At 31.6% G+C, this 26,416-nt stretch overlaps 1 long non-coding RNA gene across 1 annotated transcript; it reads left to right on the forward strand.

The window, feature by feature from the left end:
• The first annotated feature begins 1,101 nt into the window (after positions 1 to 1,101).
• On the forward strand, positions 1,102 to 3,668 carry LOC133206094 (uncharacterized). Its single transcript, XR_009723699.1, has 3 exons — positions 1,102 to 1,188; positions 2,702 to 2,784; positions 3,432 to 3,668. It is a non-coding gene; the product is annotated as an uncharacterized LOC133206094 (long non-coding RNA).
• Positions 3,669 to 26,416: the final 22,748 nt, after the last annotated feature.

Genomic DNA, 26,416 nt, shown 5'->3' on the forward strand with positions numbered 1-26,416 from the left:
CCCCCTCCCCTTGCTAACTTCCAAGAAACCAATATCTTCACCCCAGATCTCCATAGGGTATGATACATGTATGTATATACCTAGAGGCATTTAAGAGTCTAACTCTTTTGTTTTCCCCAGGTAGCAAAACTGTCACAATTTGCTTGGAACTAACAAAACATACACAAGGGATATTAACACACAGCAAGTCGATTTAACAAATGAATCTACAATAGAAATTCATGAAAAACAAACTCCATGCTTTTACTAAACCTTTGGATTAAGTCATAATTTTTTTTTTCATTTTCAATTTAAAAATTAAATCCAAACAATTTTACATCGTTCATAATTGATAGCAAACAATTAATATAAAATTGCATCCCCCCCCCCCTTAAGGACAGATGATACAAACAAACGTTTGTCAAAAAATTCGAAAATATAAACTTGAATCATGTTTATGAAAGTAAAATGAATGCTCGTATAGCTTTTGATTTTTCATTCTACGTTTCACAAAAATGGGATTTGAAGTGACAAAAATTTATAGGTTACTATTGATTATCACATGAAGGATGGTTGGTGAATGATACAATTTTGAACATCATAGAAAGTTAACAATATATCAAAATGTCGTGAATTAAAAGAAGAAGAAGGGGCTTTATTGAGGCTATGTACTGACTGGACTTTTAAACTTGTACTGAATATCCCACTGACCATGCAAATAAAATTTTCTTGACTTTTCAAGGGAAACATTAATTTTTATTTTAGAGATACAGAGAGACTACCCACCCGTCCACTACCCCTCCTCCTTCTTATCATGTTCTCAATGATCATGATGATGTCCCATTTATATAAAATGTTAATATTTTTGGTATTGGGCATTTTAATTACCATTATTACCCATGGCAGTATTTACAACAACAACAAAAAAAATCTGAAAAAAATAGGCCTGATAATTTATTTCATTTCTTTGTTTTCTCGTGAACTATGCATTGTTTAAATTAAAAAAAGATAAACCAATAAATAAAAAGAAGCAGTAATATTCTATCTATGGATTCACTTCTTAAAAATTCTGTGCAGACGGATGCATTATATTCCTAGAATTACCCAATACCAACCCAAGTAAAAAAAACGGCGACAAGATTATGAGGATATTGGAATTTCCACATGATGTTTGTAAACAAAATTATGACGAAGACCTGCTCTATTTTTGTAAGTAGATCTAGAATTATTGAATTTGTTATTTATTTCATTTAAAGCATGTTAATACATGGCTCATAGATTCTTTTTTTTTTTTTTTTTTTGAATATTCGAATATTCTCAATGTGTACACTAGCTGATGATTGTACTTAAAAAATTATACTGTCATGTCTAAATTTGTCTGTAATTTGCAAGTTACAATTTATAAGTATCTTGATCACAGTCATCAGCATTACTGATTAGAAAATTAATTATCTTCTCTCAGACATGGTTAAAAGTATCCTACTACTGTAGTGTACTAGGGATTAACAAACATTGCATGTGTTGCAAGTACTATTTTTTTTTTTTTGGTGTCAAGATAAATTTTGAGATATGGGGGGTCAGTGCTTATAGTACATGTCATGATGGACATAATTAATAACCCCCAAAACTCCTACTTATATTGTTTGGAAGTATCCAAATATCAAATTACTAATTCTCTGTTAGAAAATTGGTTGATCCTCTGAAGTTTACATAGGACATGTACCCACATGATTATTGATATAATCAATGTTTTTTTTTTTAATCTCTGAAAAACAGTCTTAAAACTTTGAGTGAAAAATCAATCTTTATACTGCTAAACTCATTTTTTATACCATGAATACATACTTAGGAATATCATTATTAAGTTATGTTCATGTTCTTTTGAGGGGAAAAAATATACATCATGTAGATGCTTATGTGTAAGTAAATTATAAAAGACAAAAATGCTAGGACTTTTTTATTTTACATATTTATTTGTAAAAATATTTTTTCTATTAATTGGAAATGAAATAAAAAAAAGTTCTAGCTTTATTACTAATAATATGATTTTTTATTAGAATTGATAGGATATTGGATGTTTAAGAAATAAAGACTGCATTCTCGTGCATGTTGCAGGATAACCTGCAATGTTAATGTAGACATAGATTTAAATTACACAAGGACTCCCATGCCAATTTCAATAGTCCTCACCCACTGAAGTCAAACACAAAGGTAGTCGCACGAGATTTACATGCATATTTAGCCTCCTTAGCGTCAGACACAGAGACAGGTGCGCACGAGATTTTCATGCATATTAGGCCTTCTTAGCTCCTGACCTATCGACCTGCCTAATTTACATTCCGATAGAATTATCAAGAAATCAATTCCGCTAACTTTCAAAGAGTTACCACAGAGAAAAAAAAAACAGACATGGAAATATTATGGCATGACATCATGAAAAATTCTCAAGGGCATAAAACTACTATATACAGATACCGGTAAATGAATGCAGAACATGCACAAAGTTTCATTTATGGTATATTGATAGATAAAAATAATTTATACTTTTATACTTCGACCTCAGTAGGGGTAAATTTTAGCGTCAGTCATTTTGGCTGGATCGAGAAATTTCAGTGATCGATATTCAATCCATTTTCTAATTTTAGTGAAAAATTTAATCCATGCTTTGTTATTATACATGTAATTGGTATTGTATGATTTATTCTATTTTTTTCTTTAACAGAAAATGAAGGTATAGTAGCTGACATATAGTGTACATGTACCACTTGAAGATTTGTCCCCCTTGTAGATACAAGAAATGCAAAGGTAATTCTTTGTGAAAATAGAGAGAATGAATAATAAAATTTTTCAAACCATACAACAAAAACTACTTTGAATAATTAGTACGCAACCAACCATTTACAATTTAATTTTGCAGTTTTATTTCTTTAACATTGAAAAAAAATCAAATTTGATATTTTTTTTTAGCTCTACTGGTCAGAGACCAGAAGAGCTTATGGGATAGGAAGGTGTCCCTCGTCCATCCGTCTAGCTGTCCGTCTGTCTGTCTGTCTGTCCATGGCGTCTAGTTGTCTGTCTGTCTAGCTGTCCATCTGTTTGTAATTTTTCAAAACACTACTTCTCCTACAGTTTTATTCTGATTTCAATATAACTTAGACTGCACTAAGGTACATTTCAATGAACGGTGCTGCCATGGTTACTAAAAATAGAAATTTCTGTAAAATTCCTTTAAAACGCTACTCCACCTACAATTTTGGTATGATTTCAATATAATGTGGCACACAAGTAGACTACACTTAGATACATAATTCTATTTATTGCTGTCTGTTGCAAAGTTTCAAATCCAAGTGTTACTTTTTCTTTGTTATACATATAGACCAGGAGAGCTACAGTCTCATCAGAGACTTCTGGTTTATCCTTTTCATCACACAGCAACTTTCTTTTTTTTTCAGTGTACACAGATACATACACATAAAAGGAGACATCACCTCATGATCTGTGGATCCATTGAAAACTTTAAGGACAAAACTTTTGATAATTCATTCATGTATAGAGTGTTGACTCGAATATTGAATATCTAATGAATGGAAGCAAGAGAATTAATTTAAGAAGTATTATATTGTATATTACTCTTCTTATTCATCTGTCAAATTTCTTAATTAAAAATTAAACTTAAAGGCTTAAATAAGGATTTTTTTTTCATTATTTTAATTAGAACAAGTTCTTTAATTTATTTTTCTCTTATATAAACGGGCATTTAAGGTCATACGCAACGTAGTTTGCACTTTATTGGGTTCTTCCCTGGAGTTGAAGAGTTCCACTAAATGAAGGACCTGTGTGCAATATTTTTATTGTCTATATATGGATTTGTAAATCTCTTCTAAAACAATTTTGATAAAAAAAATCTGGAATTTATGTTTTGTAATTTTTGTACATTTTTCTTTGAATAATGCAAAATTTTTCAAACTTTAATATCTTTTCAAAATCCCTGGAAATGCATACTGATTTTTTGTTTAAAAATATGTTATATGGTACATGTATTATAAGTTTAAATTTAGAATATCTTGAAAAATTATCAGTAGGTAAGGTATCTTGCGTATGTCCTTAAATGTAAAATGAAGGTATGTGTACCTTTATTCAATGAACTAGGGAACTCATGAAGTGTGCATATTTATATAATAGTGTTGTATTTTGCATGCACTATTCTTAAAAAGTAGTCAGGGTTTGACACATGGTGCACAAGCCGGAGGCTTTAGGTATAATGTACAGATAGTTTTAGAGAATAGTAGTTGAGTGATAGGGTCAATTGCAAGAAACTATTTTAGAAGAATTATTTTGTTTATTTTTCATCTTAAGTGTTAGCTGCAGAACTGTAGCTCTCTGAAAAAATATATATTGACAGACGGGAGAGCTACAGTGCCACCCATAGAAAAAACTGTATATTTATTGTGCACTGTTTCTCGATTTATTTCTCAGTGTTTTTAAAACTGTCATCTCAAAATATTACTAAACGTGTGTTTCTAACATATTCTTTCACTGTTTCCACAATAAAACATTCCTTATAATTGTTTTTAACAGCCCTCCTGGCCCTGAAATTGAAATCATTGAAAATTTTGCCTATTTATACTGCCATTTTGGTCTTCACGAGAATTCGGTCCAACGCACTTAGTACAAGTGTAAACTACGAAAGTTATAGAGGAGTAAGGACTTTTTTGAAATGTAGCTTTTTTTTCAATTGAGGTAAGAATTTCGAAGAATTAATTCAGAACCGAGCGCACTTTTTTGTGCGCAATAAATATACAGTTTTTTCAATGGGTGGCACTGTAGCTCTCTGGTCTGTCAACATATATTTTTTCTGAGAGCTACAGTTCTGCAGCTACTTAAGTGTAAAATATTTGAAACTAAGTTTATATATATTATAGTACATTGATATTTATAACGGCGTCTGTGTTGTAATCGGTAGCGCGTCGGAATGACAATCTCGGGGTTGTGAGTTCGCTCCCAGGCGTGGGCGCAGTCAGTTTTTCTTCAGAAAATGAAGTCGTGCACTATTTCGGCATAGTATGCTTATGCTATTTAAATCCTTAGAACACTATGCAAGAAAAGTAGGGTATGGGTTATGTAGAGACAAACTGACAGGAAGCATAATAATTGACAATATGCATTTATGACAAGAAAATTGAAAATCTTCCTGAAAGAAGTTGAATAAATTTAAGCCACTTAAGTACCAATCTAGTTAAAATTAGATGTTAGATCCGCTCACATAGTCACTACAGTCAGTTTAGCGAGTATGCGTGCGGATCTAACATCTTATTTAAATTACACGTAGATTGCTGAGGTAAAAGTTTAATACATGTACCCAATATCATTCTGCTATATTTGCATCCGCGTGGGTATTAACAGTGAGCATTAACTAACTGTGGCCTGGACCTCTTATTTTATGTGTTATGGGGTGTCCAAAACAAGGTGCATGCTGACGTTTAACAAAGAAGAAACTTGCAATGGCCTAAGGTGACTTGGCTATTATCAGTTGAATACATGTCAATGGTGCATGGTTATTATATGTACCAAAAAATAACAAGTAAAAGATCAGCAGAGTGTTTTTATTAAAGAAGTAACAGAACTAAGGAAAACTTGTTTTCTACTGGATGATATGAAACAATGAGTAGAGTACCACCGCAAATATTTCTGGATCCATGCCCTTTCATCATGTTTATTTTTGAACGGGTTCAATGAACTGTCAAAAATTCTTGATATGTTTAGTAGGTGTGGGTAGAAAGTTTTGAAATTAGTGAAAAGGTTGTTAAATATTTTTAATGCAAACTACCAGTAAATGTGCATAATGAAGATGGTTGAATTTTTTTCAACATTATTTTCTGTTCATTTGTCAGATCGGGTTCGTTATGAGTAAAATAATTTCCAGCTGTCATTGGAACAAAACAAGGCATGATCAGGATCATACAAAGAAAATTAAAAGTAAAAATTAGGTAAATTATTACAGTTTGTGCATCTAAATAAGTTTTAAAACTCTCTTAAGAATCTCAGAGTGACTGATACGACCCAATTTCATGTGATTTTTTAATTGGAAACCTATCAGTTTAGTGCAGCAAACAGGCAAAGATCTAACAACGTGCATGGATCTGATCATGTTGTAAAGCTTGACAAATGGCACTTATGCAATAAATTAACCTAAATGATTAGGAGGAAAATAAACATAAAAAGATTTGTTCTTCCTTAATTGCATTTTTTATTTTTCCCATTCAAAATTTACATACAAGGAATAAAAGAAGGTAATCTACATACAAGGGAAATTGCCTTTTTACTTAAAAAAAAAAAAAAAAAAAAAAAAAAAACCTGAAAGTTATAGAGATAAAACCACTTTTGATTTTTTGATCTTTAATCATTGAAAAAATTAAACATTACCCCAAAATTGGTTAATTTTAAGAAATTAAAAAAAAAATGGTTTAGGAAACACATAACTTAAATGAAAATAAATAATTAATAGTAGTTAAACTGTTCAATAGTTTCTTTATTTGGTTTAAAACTGTTGTTTCTTTATCCCATGGGAGAATTTTTTTCTATTTTGTAATGAATATGGGATAAATCCCACATTTATAAAGAGATGGGAGATTATCTTCTATATACAAGTATATGGGAGATTTTGTCCCATTATAAAGCATTCATGGGATTTTCAAACTTCTATGGGAGAAAAAATCCCACAGAATACCTTTTTCTCCCACAGAATAATGGTGGGATATTGGTTAGGAGAAAAAATCCCACCATTATCCCATGGGATTTCTTGGTTTCAGGTGTAATATCTTTTTACCTAGAAGATAATCAGGTGTAAATTTTGGTTCATGTGTTAAGTTTTAAAAAATCCCATCAGATGACATAAATGGTTTCCACATATCTTTGGAAAAGTGGTTGGCGAAAGTCCGGACAAATGTCGTGTCCGGAGTTAAATGTCGCACTGTTTTAAGTCCTTAATGTAGTTATTTATATTAATCATATTCAATCCACCACTCTTGTAATCTTGAGTAATTTGTTTTCTTTTTATCTTGTCCACTTTAGATCTCCATAGAAAATTAAATATAACATTATTTAGATTTTTAACAAAATATTCAGGTGAAGGTAAAGCAATAAAGAGATGGTTTTACTGTGCTATTAGTAGTGATTTTTTAAGTGAAATCCTACCCAAGGGGGTAGTACGTCTTTTACTCCATTGTAGTATTATATTCTTAATTTTAACCATTTTTTTGTCATAATTTAGTTTTGGAATTCTAGTTAAGTCCACATCAAAATAAATACCTAATACTTTAAATTGTTTTGTCCATTGGAAATTCATTTCATTAAGTAATCTTTCATTTGAATACTTTTTACTTCCTATCCACACTATTTTTGTCTTAGAGAGATTAGTTTTAAGCCCTGATAATTTATAACATTTAATCATTTCTTCAATAATAATTAGTTTCTTAGGGATTGTTCTGTTCCGTCTAGTATAACTAGCGTGTCATCGGTATACTGAGACATTAAGTATTCATCCTCATCAATTTTAATGCCTTTAGATTTTTTTTTTTATTTTTAAAGCTAAAATTTCTGCACATAGTAAAAATAAGTATGGTGAAATTGGATCACCCTGACGACAACCACGGACTAGTTTAAAAGAAAATGGATAAATGACCTGCTTGATTGATAGCTGATTCAATTATTACATTGAAATACTGAAATCCATCTTCTTAAAGAAGGACCAAAATTAAAGAATTTAAGGGCTTTATCAATAAAATTCCATGAAACTGTGTCAAAAGCTTTTTCAAAATCAATCATTAACAACAATCCATCAAAATTTTTAATATGTGATATCGTACGCAAGTCTTATAGCTATTTTTGTCTGTTTATTTTTGTATAAATGAAACATATATTTACAAGGTCAGCAACTTTTGTATATCATCATTAATTTTTTTTTGTAAAAATCCCAAAATTTAAATTTGCTTTCTGAATGATAGTCGTAATCCTGTCTTCAAAAATGTGTACATTGTCACATTCCCATAAATAAAACATGTATTATTGTTTCTTCTGTATGGCAGAAGAAACAAAAGTTTCTCATCTGTTTTCCTAATTTTAAATAGATAGGAATTTTCGCCTATATTATTTAAAATTTAATCTTGAAACAAATGAACTTCTGTAACGTCTTTAATTATTTCATAAAACTGTTTTGCTTTCTTACACTTTGAAAGAGTCGATTTTCTTAACAGCAGTAATTTTGAAACTAGAGGTACTGTGAGCACTGAGCTTAGAAACTGATACTATCAGTCCCATATGAACATAATGGCAATGTCTATGTTTTCCGATAGGAAACCCCAAATATGTATCTCATCAAAGCGTAAAATATGAGGTGATCAATGGCAAGTAATTAAGATTCGTTGAATAAAGAAAATCTCAATAAATTTTATTCATTGGTATTGAAGAAACTGCGGATAAGAGATGGGTACCCCCACGCGTAACGAACAGGCGGACACCCATAACACTATCTATATCCCCGCTTAAAATGGCTGGGGTATAATATCATTAATGTTCGTTGCCCTCGCCTCATTTCTTGCTTTTACAACATTTATTATATCTGCAAATTTTTAGAAATTGAGACATGTATTTGATTGATTGTATGTTGTTTAACGTTTAATGGCAAAATTTTTCCCAACAAAAATATTCACATTTACAGTATTTCATGATTGATTGCTTTTATCGCGATTTAAACCCATAGTGTATACTAGTATATAATCTGTCAAAAAGGCACGCACCTACAGAGTGAAATCAAAATAATCATGAAAATAATAGTGAAATTTTAGCAACACGGAATTAAAAGCGTTTAGTTGGTTTTCATTTACGTGATTCAGTACATATATAATATCAATAGCATGTAGGTTGATAAAGCTGGACAATTTTCAGGTTGATATGTTTTAATAATTATTGTTTTATTCTTTTTAACTTAGTCTTTGAAAGTTAGTTCTCTACTCTTCGAAATTCACACTTCAGAATAAGTATCGATAAAGGCTTATTACTAGGAAAAAAATTAACCTGGCATCTATAGGGCTCATCTATGTTATCAGTCAATTCTCAAACATATTTGTTGTTGCGAAAGGTCACAACAGTGCAGAGAAGCATGCATAGCGGGTGATTTTAATCTTGGTCTGAAATATTCTTTGCTCACTATTCCTCTTCCATCATTTTGTTGCAGATGTAAGGCAAAATAATCAAAGTTATCCTGGCGTTTGACCCTCAAAGAGAGGGAGGATGGAAGAAACCTTTGTATTCAAGGGAACTGAATATCACTTCGATGGTAAACATCGATATCATTGACCAAAAGTAATGGTGCCAGTAGATAACTGGGACAGATCACAGAGGGCTTTTCATAAATATGACGTATAGCTCTAAAAATTATGCGCTCGTTTAAAGAAGATAATGAAACAGGAAAATTAGTCCCGACAGAGATAACACTTAATGCTGAGCCAGCAAATTAAAGTCTATTGATTATAGTAAAGTTCAAACAAAGCTTATTATTTCTGCTTTATCCTGAAGAACTGAGGATTTTATTCTTGTGTTTGAAAGTAGCGATATTTATTAGAAAAAGAAGTTCAGCACAATGATTTTAGTATGTTTTATGGTTTCGATGATACATAAATTTGCTACAAAAGATTCTTGTCTATTTATTCACAAATCATGTGAATAAATCTTAGAAAAATTAACGGTGAAGTGAATTTTTATTGTCATTCGTGATTATAACGTCGCCACAAAAATGACAATAAAATCAATTAAAATTGGTATACATGAGTGCGATATTTCTCCATGAAATATTCATGCAACAATGCAAATATATCAAAGTACTTGTTTGTGAATTGCATTAGGCGGCTTGCATTTAAATAGTTAACCATTATTGCTGATACATTTTGCGTTGCTCCCAAAGTTCAGTCCACATAATTCCATATCTTTATCATCCAGACCCCATCTCATGATACAGTACCCGCATCGTTATTCTTTACAATTCTATCGTGTCCTATCGTGCGTGTATCCTATCGTATCGTGCGTGTATCCTATCGTATCGTGTTTTCCGTTTATCAGGTTTTGCGTTTTCTATCGTGTTTTCCGTTTATCAGGTTTTGCGTTTATCGTGAAGATCGTTTATCAGGTTCTATCGTGTATCGTGTTTTGCGTTTATCGTGTGCATTCGGAAACCCTCGCTTTTTATCTTTACCTTGAGAAGAAACACCCGAGATATCACGAGTTCATTTTTCGTTTTGTTATTTTATTTACGAGTTATTTAATTGCTGAACAGAGAGAGAGAAATCAATAACTAATCAGATTCTCTTGTATATAAATTTAAGAAAATAAATAAATAAATTACTTAATAGATAAATAAATACATAAATAAATGATAAAAAACGTCAAGTACCCGCCGTGACCAAGCAGAGAGCGTAAATCGAAAGTTAAATCCTATTTGAAATATATGAAATAATCGGTCTACTAGTCGTTTTTTTCTTTTCTAATTCAAATTGTCGATTTGTAAGAAATATATTTAATTTGTCAAAAATAGTACTTCTACAATTTCTTTAAACAGTAAGAGTCACAAAAAGGTAGACCTTTATTAACTTTCTTTTGATGATTATAGAAGCATAACACTGTAGGTATGTGTGCAAAAATAAATAAATTGAAAAAATATCAACATCTATATATGGCCTATCGTTTTTATCAATAATGGAATTACTAAATAACAAGTTATTCATTTTTCTGAAACACTTGTAGAAGCACTTTTTTTTATTAATATTTAAAAAGCATCGTCTGGTAACATACATGTAGTTATATTTTTATGCCTCTAGTCTAAATGTATGCACAATCAATTACATGTATTTAAAGGATTGTTTCCAAATGATTCATAACAGCATAAAGCATATACAATGTAATGCATGATCTTGATAACATTTACAAATTTTGTCTGTAGGTGCAAGTATGTAGTTCCTATTTATTTTTTTTCTATTTATTTGTTTCTCTGATGTGTCTAACTAAAAAATAAATTACAATTTATAATGCATGAGCATGCTCTATTCAATTCATCATAATTATGATAATTATATATTATAATGTAGATGTTTAACCATTTTACTTACTACTGCCTTTAGAAAATGTAAAAAAAAAAAAAAAAAAAAAAAAAAATCAGTATACACCTTACCTATTTCGGCGTGGAAATGAACTGAGTATATACTGTAACTGACAGACGGAAGCGCTCCCATACCAAGAGAACTGACACCTATATGTACCTGTCTAATCAGTACACTGTCTCCCTGTCAGGTCAAGACCCAACCCCCCTCCCCATACATGTCACCTTGGCCCGTGTGTATTCAACGTCAACATACCTGAACTGCTCTCTCACCTGGTGTCAAGTATTTACCTTGAACCCTACTGGGTATCAATACATTGCATAAACTCATTTTCTGGATAATGTTCATAATTTGTATGAACAACACTTAAAGATTTTATACACTGTACTAAGAAAATAAAAAATGTACACTTCAGTTACTAATTAAAAATTGAATAAATGAATCAAATGAGATATAGGCGAGATTTGTCCCAACACTCCATTGATTTAATTCATTTGTATACTTTTATATACTTCTTATTGGTTTACAGTCTCAAACATGATTGATCTGATCAAATTTAAAATAAAATATTAATCGAAGAAAATGGTAAATAACTCTAATAGAAAAATATGAACTTTGCCTCGCATGACTTTTTTTTTCGCTATTAAAAGCGCCTCAAAAGATGAATGTAAAAATTTATATGAAATCGCCCGGTTTTGCTTCGATACACAAGACGTGTAAATGCCTTGAATTGAATTTTATTAGTGTTTATCTATTACATTTAATACTTGACTATATTCAAGAAGTCAATATATATTTTCTTTTCTTTTTATTCTTTTTGAATCGGATCTTTTTTTTTTTTTGAGTGGATAGTGTATCCCCCCCCCCCCCCACGCTGACTGTGCCTCAGGTGGGATTAAGACTTTCATAATTTAGAAAGATTTGTTTTATTTTGCCGATATAGTCATATATAAGATGATAAGATTAGTAACAATTAATACAAAGTCTAATAGAAATGATTTACAATTATTCAGTCCGAAATCTTCTTGTCATATTGTGGAAATTTATTTCACATTATTATTTTTGTGTGGATAAGCTTAGCATACATGTAGCTATGGTAGATATAAATTCTTCTTTTTTTTTTTTTGTCTTTACTGAGATTGTTGTCAGTATTCTTTTTGTTTCTATCTCGGCAATTTTTTGCATCGGTTGTAATTGTGGCTTTCCATATTTCATCTTTATCGGTAGGACACATCGTCATTATTTAAAACATTGAACTTTTTATACGTAAATCTATCGTTTGTATTACATATGTCACCACGATTTGGTTCGTTATGAACAATTTCCATGGCATCTAAAACATCACCGACCAGTGTAATATATGATTCATTCAATTTTTATCACAGTGTGGTACTACCGAGTAGAACTTTATAGGGAGATACATGATAATCCGGGTAAATATCGGCAACAGTTTAATGTAAAGTACTTACAGTGACAATTTAAAAATCGCAGAAAGGAAGTATCGATCGAACAAAGGAGAAAACATACAACTTATAGTAAAATTCAATCGCGGAAAAGCAGTATGGGGTAGTCGCGGTAAAGCAGACAGGTTACAAAAATAAATTCGCGGAAAAGCATGTGGGCGAGGCTCGTGTAAAAAGCATTTTCATTTCCTTAGGGACGGGGGGGGGGGGGTTCTAAAAAGAAATGTTTTGACAAGCAAACAAAAGAGGCTTAAGACATTATTGTTGATGGGCGATATTATATAAGCATTATATTTTTACTCTATACTACACATGTAGGTACACGACTGCGTTCTCCCTTCTGGGTCCTATACAGACCTATGACATTTGAAATACAAAAGAATGGGAATGCGATATTCTTTTCGGATACTAGATGATCTAGTGAGTTTATTAATTTTGTTAATTTCGATTTCTTTCGGCCGTTATCCTTCTTCATATATATGTACAATATATATATATATATACAATGTATGTACTTTGAATATGTAAATGATTAATTTTCTATGTTTACCGGATATATATTTGTGACATACACATGTATATTTATATAGGAGAAATTATATAATCACAGTCCAGTGCACAGCCTGTGTCAACGCAACTAGGATATTTCAGCAAGTAACGTGTTTAAAACGTTAAAAAAAATTATATAAATTAAAGCAAATTCATAAACTTTGAGGAGACAGCGTTAACTTTAAAATGTAATTTTTTTTTTTTTAATATTTTTTCCCCTAAACTGACTAGTAAATTATTTTCGTAAGATTTGAATTCTTAAATACCGATTATTAAAATTAATGCGATTTTGGATACATCACAGACTTCTAGCAAAAGATTTTGAATCCAAATATTTCATTTATTACGAAGTGTTCTTCCGGATATATACTCAATATTTGATAATAAATTTATAAGGTTTTATTTGTTAAAATACTGAATATACATGTATTATAGCGTTTCATGAATTATTGCAAACTTCGATTGTCTACAGAATTATTGAGCCACCATCATTAAAATCTCTATTATTAAACGACTAAAATTCAAGTTTAACGATTCGAGGGAATTTGAATAATTATACAAACAATCGCATAATTTCCACGATAGAGTGCAATTTATCTAAAATAATTACAGTTTGAATTTGGTGACGATCCATTATTGACAAAAATAAACTTTCTTGTATAAAGCATAGTTAACTCAAATGTTTAATCATAATATATTTAATATACTTAAGCATTTAGATTTGCGGCTTTGTAAGTGATTAAAATCGTCATACTACAGTGTATCTAAAAGAAGACAATTCGTCTTGTCAAAATACATTTCGCATTTTGAAACAATCCTATCAGGTTTTGCGTTTATCCTATCGTGAAGATCGTTTATCAGGTCTATCGTGTTTTGCGTTTATCGTATTTTGCGTTTATCGTGTTTTGCGTTTATCGTGTTTTGCGTTTATCCTATCGTGCGTGTATCCGATCCTATCGTGCGTTTATCCTATCGTATCGTGCGTGTATCCTATCGTATCGTGTATCCTGTAAAGAATAACGATGCGGGTACTGTAATTTTAGATTATCATTCCAATCCCACAAGTAGACTCTTTTGATATAAATCAAACGAATATTATTATCAAAAGTCTAATAATTTACAGTATCTTTAGATTAAGGGCATTTTCACACCTCCTAGAATACCAGCGATTACTGAATACAGAATTAATCCTTGTCAAAGGAACACTTATTTATACTAAAAGCATTACACTGATGGATGCGTCTGCTCGTCTTTGACTCCCTTTGTCCAACGAATCAATACATTACAGATGACAAATGCAAGTAATTCAAAGGTACCAAATACAGTTCGAAAATGTCAATGTGTTTGGGGGTTTCTATATGATGATATTTACAATCTCCTGACGTCATCTGCATGGTACCAGTTTTCAAAGAAAACAGACGCGACCTCTGCTCAACTAATGAATATAATTATGTTTCTGTACTTGTATTTTTTTTTAAAATAACGGATGATAACGTATTTCCCTCTCAGAAAATGAAAAACGAACAAATGTGTCCTTAACGATGCAAAATTATCAATTTTAGGGTTATCTTTCTTAGCTGAGTTTTAAAGAAGTAAAAATGGAAATTGTTAATCATGACAATAAGCACGAGTAGAATTGAAGCTATTATACACCGAATATATGTAATTGTAGTGCTGTTTACCAATGGCGTTTTAACTTCGAACAAATTGTATTGTTTATATCATGTTATTAAATTTGAATTTATAGGGTGGAGGATTATAACTAATTTACAAAATAATTAATAGTTATATTGTAATTTTGTGTTTACATCCGGGAAGTAAATTCAAAATTTACCACATCGAACTAGTATCACCTTACAAGATCAAGTCGACCCACAAAAATAAATATTCTGTCTGTAATCGAATGTTAATCAAAATCTACTGCTTTTAAATATGAATAAGCTTTTGAGGTGTAAAACTGATGTCAACAAAATGCTTAAGAATAATTTCGATATTATTTTTTCCCTACCAAACGGAAGCAAAAATGAAGATTTTTTTTCTTGTTCCTAAATTTATTACTTTCGTTTTAGAATACATGTATTTCTTTCTCACTCCAAGTAATATTTCTGAAATTCTAACAGAACTCCATCTAAAGTACTATTGATTTTGTATCAAATCTCAGATTACATAGAAACTGTTATTTTTATCTAGAGAAATTCTCAAAGAAAAAATTCTCGACAATCAATTCATATCCGCTGTATCAGAGAGGTTGATACTTAATTAATCCATTTACACAAAATATCTCCTGTTGACAAGACCAAAATTTCCGCAAATCGAATGGATTTATGTTTTCCCTCCAATTAATGTATAATACATTATTGGTGTACCATATAATGCGCAGATTATCTGGATATCAGAATCGTCAATTCTATTTCAAGAATTTGGCCAATTGTTGGCACGGAGAATGAAATTCAAATACGGAGTCCCTCCTTGACGTTTAAATCATAAACTTAAGGTATTCTTATACATAATTATAAACTGTCATATTTTCGAATTGGAAAAAAAGAAGTTATTTTACAAAAAAAACCCCTCTTTCTTTTGAATGTTTTGCTAATACCTATAATACCTTAATTCAAATTTTATTTTATTCCTCTAGTAGATTGTTTAATATACATGTAACATACAATTTTGCAGTTGTTTGGTTATTGTGCGTTAAGACTATACGGACGTATTGTGATGCAGAGGGGGTCGATTTGATACATCAATACATAAAATGAAATATCGATTCTTCTTTAAACTTTCCGATTGTATACTAGTATAATATGCAGATATGGACTTTTTAAAAAGAGCATTTGCGTTTACAAATAATACAAATCAATAAAACCAAAAAGTAAACAAGAATTTCTTTTTCTAACAATAAAAAGGGAAAAGTTTAATTATCTTTATTTTTATTTAATCTTGGTTTTAGAAGGTTCAAAAGACTAAAATTAAAAAAAACGAATTTTTGAAGAAATAAATAATGCTGAAATCTACATGAAACCTGCTTAAAATATAAAAAAAAAATATTGAGAAACCTACAAATGTAAAAACTTGATATAACAAGATATATTGTGATATTTCCCTCAGATATAATATATCGTGATACTTTTCCCCTCGCGATACACTGCCCTATACATGTAGTTAAGACGAGCTTTAAAAATAACTTTCTGGAGTGTGTAAACCATGACAATAGGGTAGGTAAGTACAATCAAGCAAAGTTTTGAGGTACTTTATAGTAATGTCATGCATTAAATAATTAAATACATGTACCAGGTTAGGAAGAAAACTCAAGGTAAAGTGGCACTTGGATAAATGCTTGACTTTCGAATTTTAAGCAAAATTGATAATTTTACTCGAATACCTTCTCTTTTTTTCAAGCCATAGTTAGGCATTTTACCTGCTTACAGGAAATGTTATCAGCTCTAAAGCAGTACATTTTTTTTATTTTAAGCAAGCAATAAGCGGTGACTTTCGATTTTTGTCCTGTCCTGGAGTTATTACCCTTGTTAAAGTATAGATGTAATGGGGTATGTAACAGAAGTTTGGGTTATGTGATTATTTAGGTAAAGGTAAATTTCTGTCAGAACGATTACACGTATCTGTTGAGCGTCTCTTTCATTAACAAAAATCACCATAAAATAGGCTTAGAAACACATCAAAGAGAAGACAATCCGGATTTATGTCACATATTGGATTTGAAATTGTGTTCAACATGAAATGATATTTTCTGCGCTTCTCATACTACAAAAGACTTGAGTCTTGTCTCTGATTACCATTTTATTCCATAACTTGCTTTTGTATGTTGTATGCTGGTGATACTATTTCAAATAACCCAAATAAAGTAGCAAATGTTATCAGATTTTATTATTTATGAATATGTCTCTAGCAAATTGATTAAGTGCTGCATGCTTCTCATGATAAACGGGAAAGTACCCATACAGTGTATAAACCTGGATCCGCCCATGTTAGGTGTATATCTATAAGCGAGAAAGTAACATTTATAATGGCATTTGAAGAAATTACCTTGTAGAATATGCCATTCGACAAAGGTTTAAAAGAATTTAAAGATAAATATTCCTCAGTCGAGTAATTGAGTTGAAGACATCTCAGGCGGGAAACCTTGTTTATTTCTTTCAACTAAATGTCTGTTAAGTATAAATTTGAAGTAATCAAGATCTCGGTACATGTTTTTATTTAAACCTTGAATTGATCAAATTGCAGTCGTTGAGGTTTTGAGTATTTAATTTTAAACAATTATAGAAAATGTTCCCATATGCTTTTCAGTGATTTGATCCTAACGGCCGGTGATTCGGTGAGCTCTAACGGTATCTATACAAAGGTTTCAAAGAGATTATCTCGGATAAAAATCATGCAAAACTCTCCACAAACACAAGGAACAAGAATTCCAATTACAAACTAACTTGTTGATATCTGAAGGTATGAGATCCACATATACGCCACCTCTTTTTCTGTCGGACATATTTGATCTTAAAAATATCAATTATGAAAGACCATTTTATCACAATTTCAGGAGAGTAGAAAATCTAAGCTATAATAATTGTGAAAAAATGTACTTTTAAACACAAAGAATCTAACAATCGCGTTCTTTTTTCTTTGTCCAACTCCATGTGGACCATCTGATATATGGATTTCCCATAAATGCCCAACGTAGCAAATTATGCCTAAATTCTGAGTAAAAAATTTCCTAATATCATTGTTTTTAATATCTGTATTTTATCTTGAAACTCCCCAAAACAGGCCCATGGGCTTTGACGATTAACTGAGCAGCATGATTTTCCCATGCTATTAGTACATGTACTTTGGGCCGAAACGGTAAGGAATTATGGAAGATGTTTGGTAAAAACTCCCACATCATTATCATATTCATACAATTTGTCTCTGAAGTTCAGAAGTTAAGAAGATAACTAAGTTTAATATGACCAACAAAGGCCACGACTTGGGGTCTGTTCCCTGGTCAAAAAAAGGTATCGTTTTTAGAGGGATAGCTGCTCATTATGATCATGCAAACACATTATCCACTAGGTCCACGAGATAAAAATAGAAGTTGTTTCTTTAAATATACCACACACAGGGGAATTTTTATTTTTTAAATGCAATTGTGCATTTACGAATTTAAAACGGGACAAAATTGGTCTTACATGAAAGTGTGAAAGGGCGAAAATAATCTGGGGTGAAAATAACCATGTATACAGTATGACCAAGTTTGCCCCACCTTGGAATCTGCATCATGAGCCAAGGTTTATAAATTTTGAAGGAGAGCAAACATTTTTTTGCAAGATGTCCATGAGTAATTAGGCCAAAGTTTTTATTTTTTTTTTTTGGTTTACGATTTTCTGGCTCATAAAAATGCATTGGGTGGTCGAAAAATAAAAATAAAAATAATTTAGGATTCAACAATTTCATTTTAAAATACCAGCAATGTTGATTTTAATAAAAATAATACACGTCAAAAGTACTTTTTAGATTTATTGACTAGATCACATTACTCTTTTTATTTAATTTTAATTCATTTCTAACTTTAGACTGAATGTCATTTTCATTTAGTTCTGATTTTTGTTTGTCAATCAGTGCTTGGTTCATGATGTTCAACTTCTTTATGTGCTCTTCAGTGATATGTGATGTATTATAAACCTCGGTATCCCCACAAACTAAAAATAAAGGTCCAAATTTAAGTTAAATTTAGATTAAAGAAAAATGCAATTTAATTGTTTAACAATATTAAAAGTAATTGATGTTGAAATAAGGGTTAATCGTTATAATAATTTGATCATGCAGCTATCAAATTTGTTCAACCTGCAGCACAAAAGCCTAATAATTTCTCAATCAAGTCCTTCTTTAAATTTTTTTTATGTACCTGCACAGTAGGCAATGTTCATTATTTACTTAGTAATTCAAAGGGCTTTGATCTTAATTGAGTATCAAATTTGCAAAGATTTGTATATTGAATTTACTTCTATAAATTAACAAATGTTTTTGTTACTTCAACTAAGATGTATTTCTCAACACCAAAATTGGCCTAACTATTATTTATAGGTGTATCCGTGTCTGCTAGGTTAGGGCAGGGGTGTGCAATTAGCATCACCCGACGCCTGGGGCTACCATAGTTTGGGGTCGGACTAGTAGTTTTCTGCACAGAGATAGCCCCTTGGGCTAGTAAAAATCAAAACTACCATTTGTAATGCATGAAAATCTCTGTCAGTATTTTCACTTATGTTTTGCTATTAATTTCCCAACCAATGAAAAATCTCCAGGCAGCATGCTCCTATTTTCACTCATTTTTTGCTATTAATTTCCCAACCAATGAAAAATTTCCAGGCAGCATGCTCCTTTGTTCGAAAATCTCCATAATCTTATCCATTTTGCAGTACTACCTGACTTATTTACGTCCAAAAACGATCGTTTTTTTCTAATCCGAATTTCCTCCATTCCTCTGTTTATTGTAAATGCATGCAGATATCTCATTAAATTATTTACGACCACTCATTCAACTGAAAGATAAATGTTATGTGGTTTACATAAAATATATTTGTGAGAATTAAACTTTAATTTTAAAAAGAATGGCATTAAACCCTGACTTTTTCAACAATAAACTATTTTTTTTCAATATTAGTAGTTATACCCCACTCCCATCCCCTACATTCTGGCTAGTAACTATTCACTTGGGGCTAGTAACTTTATTGTTGCCACTAGCCCGTGGTCTAGTGCTTAATTTTTTTAATTGCACACCCCTGCAGGGTTGGGCATGCACTCTCCAAAATTACAGTTTGAATTTAACCAATTGAGACATTGCAATTGGAGAAAGGGATCATGCATCAAAGATTTTATTCACTTTTCCATGCAGGAAAATTCTTCAGTGAGGAATTACCTTTTTACATGACAGAACCGCCATTTTTGGTTTGCACATGTGTTTATTTACGGTCACCTAAATGTTTGTAAAGGTCTCATATATTAATAAGCGCTTATTTGACTAAGATGCATTCTAAAATTTAAAACCCACCAGTTCAGCTGAGAAAAATCCGGAAAATATGTCGGAACAAAGACATTATTTTTATTTTCATGATTGGTGAAAATTAGGGTCGGCGGAATCGTAAACCAAAAGAAAAAAAACTTGGCCTTAATAAGACTTTAAGGAGTAATGTATTTCAATCTACAACCAACTTGACCCCAACCTGGGGCTGGAACGTTGGACCCAATAGGTATCATAATTTTGGTAATGGGCTAAGTAATTAATGTAATTAATTAATGCAAACAATTTGCTTAATGCATGTACACGTCTATGGGTAAAGAAATTTTTCAAAGTTGTAATACTATTTTCAATGTATGACCAACTTAGCGGGTAAATAATATTTTAAACAAATTCTTGGGCCTGAATGCTAGACCAATGGGATATGAATTAAAGGAATTTGGTAAAGGGTTATGTAGTCATTAAATGAGTGACTCAGGTGACTAAGAATAATCATACCAGCCTGTTCTTTAGAAGTTTTTCAAAGATTTTTCCCAATACGTTCCTAATTAAATTTAGAAATTTAAACATCGATTCCCTTAAGAGGCCCCACCCCATCCCGAGGAACCATGATTTGAACAATTTTGTATCTATACTAGGCTGTTTGCATATCAATTAATATCACTTATCATGTCTTTCTCTTCTTCTTCATTATTCTTTATTTTTAAAGGTTTTCCCCAAAAATGAGTCTGCACTACCTGATCGATGAGGACGTTTGCTTATTCATATTGTTATACCCTTATAAACATTTTTCTGTATATTTATTACCAATATTAAAAAGTCCAAAAAGAAATGTTTATTGCATCGGTCTAACAATTTCATTGTCGACCGGCCTACCAGTCCAACATAAGAATTGTTAGATCAACTTCACTGCTACGTCACAAGTAAGTAATCATCGTTCAATATCGGCGACACGGAAATAGCCGAAATTTAGAGCTGCAAGAGTTGGCGTATGCTATTTGAAAGAGAGTATGTTTTCGGATAAATAATTTTTGTGATATTATAATTTTATTATTAATTTTTCATTCTCTGCTTTTGTTTTATTTTCATTGACAATGTTTTTGTCAGCACATACAACCTATCACTGAGTCAAATGCTGACTAACGTTTTTCTTACTTAGTCTAATTGTTAGGCCATTATTTATACACTAAACTGTCTACGGATTGTTCCTTCTTTTTTTCGATCATGACGAGGAGCACACGGCGGGTGTGACCGGTCGGCAGGGGATGCTCACTCTTACATGGCACCTGATCCCACCTCTAAATTTTGAGGTCTGTGTTTGCTCTGCTCCAAATTTGTATCGTTTCATTGGACTTTCGAGGTTGAATACTGTTCGTTACATGTATCTTCTTATTTCATTTCATTGATCAAGCCAAAATTTTCCATATAAAGCAATTGATTATAATATATTATAACTAATTATAATTTGAACAGATTTAATCAAATTAATATATTATGTTGATATATATTGATATATATACATTTTCACCTTCAGGTCCAACAAATCATATGTTGCCCCCATATCCAGTCAATAACTGTATATTATTTATCAAGGCCTTGCTGTTCATCAAATTTTAAACATCTTTTCAGTATATTACCAGTAAAACTGTGATCTTCTATTGTGGCCTTCACCTACCCCCAGGAGCCATGATTTGTACAAAATTGAATCTGCACTACCTGCCAGTGTTTGCATATCAATATCACTAATTAATGGACTTATTGTTCTAGAGTAACTCGGTTGACCTTAAAATGTCTGAAACAAAAGTTCTACTTTTGCGAGGAGTAAATCAACATTTTGATATTAATTTCAAGCAATCACGTCAGTGATACATATTTTTGCACTTCACTTCTCAAGTGCTAACAGGTTAATGATGTTGACTCTTATTTACATAATGATGGCGAGAACGCATCTTTATTAGTTGATGTTTTATCACTGCCATTATTTTTTTTTGTCAGAATATTTATTTATCTGTCTGAAACAAATGTTGGCTCTTGGAAACAGTGCGATCCAGCATGACTGACCATTAGTATATGGAATCCGAATAGGGCCACGTAGTTCACTTAAAAACCGAGACCCCTGTCACGACAGGCGTTGGCACGATAAAGATCCCTCATTGCACAATGGCCCTAAGTGCCGAGTAAAGGTCAAAATTTGAAGCTCTTCATCGCTATATGGTGACGTCTCTATATGAGTGAACAAGATGTGTTTGTGAAACACTATGCCCCCGAAGGTAACATAATTCTGGAGTGGGACGTAGACTACAGTGCAATAGTTATGGCCACTTTTAAAGTTTTTCAAATGTAGGTCAAATGTCACAGTTGAGGTCACATGATCAAAAATTTCTGCACCAATGGAAAGGTCTTGTCATAATGAACACTCATGTCAAATATTAAAGCCTTACCCTTGACAGCGCAATAGTTATGGGCTAGGTTTAAGTTGACAACAGACAGACAGGACAAAAACAATATACCCCCGGGATCTTTCGATCCAGGGGCATAAAAATTCTCGAATTTGACGTAAAACAACATACAATCAATCAATCAATCATAACCTTTTACTGTTGAATAGGTTCATTGACCCCCCCCCCCCTCCGCACTTGCTGTTGCAGTCAGTGAGATCAGGTAAATGTGGTTATGTATGAATATCTCCCCCCCCCCCCCATCAATAGGATTACGGTGTCTTTAGACAATTTTTTGGTTCTCCATTTTTTTTTCAGGTTGTTATTTTTTTTTTCTGGTTGCCCCCTTTTTTCTTAAAAAAAAAATACTACATGTATGTGCCTGGTCAGCATTTATATGGATATAGGCAAAAGTAAAGAATTCGAACTGAAATTGAATTGAAACTACCAAAAGGCATATACAGTGAAACAGACTTACAACATAGACTCATATCGAGAATTCAATCTAATTGCGAAGTGGCATATATTTTCAAATGAGCGGTAAATAACGAAGTTCTGATTAGATATAATAACAAATAACAAAGCTACATATTTGCTAAACGCGTACCGAGTTCTTATTGTAAGGAATATAACGGGATGATTTTTTTTTTCATGTGGGTCAGCTGATTTCTTTCCCCTCCCTTTTTATTTTGACAGAGGGCATTTAAAACCCCAAGCTTTTGGAATCCTTTTATACATACGAAGTCTTTTCTTAAAGCATACGTTAAATTGAAAGGTTTTAACTGCCATCTCAAAACCAGCTATTTTGGCAAAAGCTGTTCTTACTTTTATTGGTTATATTTAAAAAAAAAAATTTAAACAGAACAAAATATTTTTAAAAATGTTATACTTTTCATATCTCTAGAAAAGATTAACTTTATATTTCTGTAAATTAAATGTCAAATTTTCGTACACACCTTTATGATGCGTCTAGATTCTGTTGTATCTGTACTGAATTTTGGGGTGCTTTTAATTTGTAATTAAGATCGGGCTGGGGTGCCCATATTTCCCTCTCTTCCCGCCAAGGCGGGTGCTGACCAAGATATCAAAACAATCGTTCCTAATCTAGAGATTATTTTTACTTAAAGTGATTTGACACTCTTTATCCTTTTGGGAAATCATTTTATAGCAAAGTATTTTACATACACCTTGATTTATAATAGACTGGCCTTTCCTTTAACTCTAAGGATAAACAAATAAACTTTTCATATCTTCGAAATTGCTCTGTATAATTTGATATGTGTGCTTAGATTACACTTCTTGTTTTAGTCACTCAATATTCTCTACACCTTTTGCAACGAAATATACCTACGAAATAATGTTTGTATGTATACATGTAATGATGTAGTTTTTTTTAGTGTACTGGAAACAAAGGAAAAGCAACTCCCACAATTTCTCAACAAAGATTTTCATATACACCGTGCAGAAACTCGTCATAATAAAAAAAATGACAAATTCTTGCATTCTTTTGCATTTTTTATCCAAAAACGAAAGATTCATTGTGTGTGTGTGTTATCCAACAACAATAAATCGCCGCTTGTTTCAGCGGTAGTTGACTTTTGCTCCTTTCATTATAATAATGCCTTGAGTTCATCTCTCTCAATCAGAATACACTGACTTCAAAATATTAAGGAAGCAGATGCATTCGTCAGAAAGTAACAAGCGTTTCACACATTTTAATCTGCATTCGGTCACAACATGCAGAGTCGCAAATGTATCAACACAAAAGACTGGTAAATGACGCATATGAAGGTGATCCTTAACACCTTTATCAGCCAGCTGTAAGGTTTGATAAATTTGCTGACTTCACATCGATTTTTTCTAGCTCTATGCAAAATACCGATAGTAGATATATATGGTTTTTGGACTTTTAACACAAGTACACATGCTTATTACATGCACATTGTATATATATTCAAATATATCAAATTTTAAACATAAGCATTATATAATTTTCATATTCAGTTTAATAGCACCAAAATATAAATGAAAATTTATTTTAATTTCAAATCTTTTTTTTCTTTGGTATAAAAACAAAACTATACATAGAAGGTGCACCATTATTATAGTTAAACGCATTTAAAATTCTACTTTACAGCTAACTACAAAGCCAACAATTACATCATTTTGTAGCAGATTTGTTTTCTGTAAAAATAAACAACCGTTTTTCAGCAAACATTCAATTATTTACCATTCCGCTATGGGATTCCTTTCATTAAACCTAAATTTACAAAATTACAGAGTTCCCTCAGTATTTAAGAGAAACTTTCAAAAATTGAACGACTCACCACCACTGCAAGCACTGCCTCTCACTTCTGTAAACCATTTTCATCTGCATTTTTTAGAACTAATAATTCTGCGTTTTCTTGGTTTTAACTCAAAATAATGACCGAAAACTACATCGCAAGATCCAGTAAAAGGACAAGCCGCAAAAATTACGTTCAAACGATATCCATTTTCACTTATCTTATACGATATTCATTTCTTTGACACATTTCTAATTTCCCAAGGTGTTTTGCTACACTAAGATCGGTGGTACAACAGCGCCTTTGGGACTCCTTCTTGTATGACACAGTTTGACACCATGTCTTAAGTCTGTTGACTGTTGACACAATTAACGGTAAGACATCCCTCTGAGTGGTGCATCTTTACTTATATTAATTTTAATACTACATATAGGATATAAGCCAGTATTGACCGTTAGCGTTGTCTTTTTTACACCATGTGGTAACATCTGTAACGATTTTCCGAATCACTGCATGCAAATTAATGCCGATAACAGTTAAAAATCATTTATTTTTAATGTAAAACACTTATTTTAATCTAGCCTTTTCATATTAGTCAGTAATAATGAAACAGCTGGATCAAAATTTAACTGAGTCTGTGAACAGCATGAAAGTAAGTGACAACCCATGAACCCAGATAAATTAACCCTTTGTAGCAGCGCAAGATTATTTCTGTTCCATGAAATAAATGCAGACTGAAAGAATTTTTATTGACAAATCATTGAATCAAAAAGCTTGATCAATTTCCAACTCTCCACTTTTGAAAGAGTTGAACAAATAATTAAACAAAAATGTAATCTGCAAATGGTACAGTCATGCATCTGGGATCTGTTTCCGATAATATTAAATCAGTGTTCGGCTTTCTGTACCGAAATATAAACATTTAATTAGATTTCAATGCACTATCTTTCAACAAACATTACTGAATAATCGATATTAAGCTTTCTTGTCCCCAACTTTTTTTTCTGTCCACGGGTTTAATGGCAACAAAAAGGACCTATGGCCAACTGAGAGGGTTCACTCTTTAATAGGACCAAACATGTACACAATGGTAACATATTGCATACAATATCCAGGATGTTGACATCAGATAGTTCAGCATTTTTATACTCTCTGTACAAGTAATTGGGAAAGAAGGCTGAATAATGATCCAGTTCAAATTGATATAATTGACAAGAGCCGTAATATAAACCATTTACAAGAGCAAAATCTTGCCAATATCTACAATCTAAAGAGAGAGCAAATTGTCTCTAGATATTTGATGTTACAGTTAATTTCAAGTACTTCAAAAGACAAAGACATGATTTATTTTCCTTCTTCCCATTCTTTTTTTTTAAATTGTCTCGTTTTCTATGCAATTTAATGTAAAATTTAAGGTACATGTAATTAAACTAGATTTAATTAATCTCAGAAAATTTGTTACAGCATATTTTATTTTGCAAAATGTGACTTTAAAAAATTAGACCGCGGTAACTTGAAAATATAAGATGTCACATTATACCACAGATTGATA

Source organism: Saccostrea echinata, unplaced genomic scaffold (genome assembly GCF_033153115.1).
Source record: "Saccostrea echinata isolate AGI-Se365-2 ecotype Australia unplaced genomic scaffold, CSIRO_AGI_Sech_v1 ptg000054l, whole genome shotgun sequence".
NCBI lineage: Eukaryota > Metazoa > Mollusca > Bivalvia > Ostreida > Ostreidae > Saccostrea > Saccostrea echinata.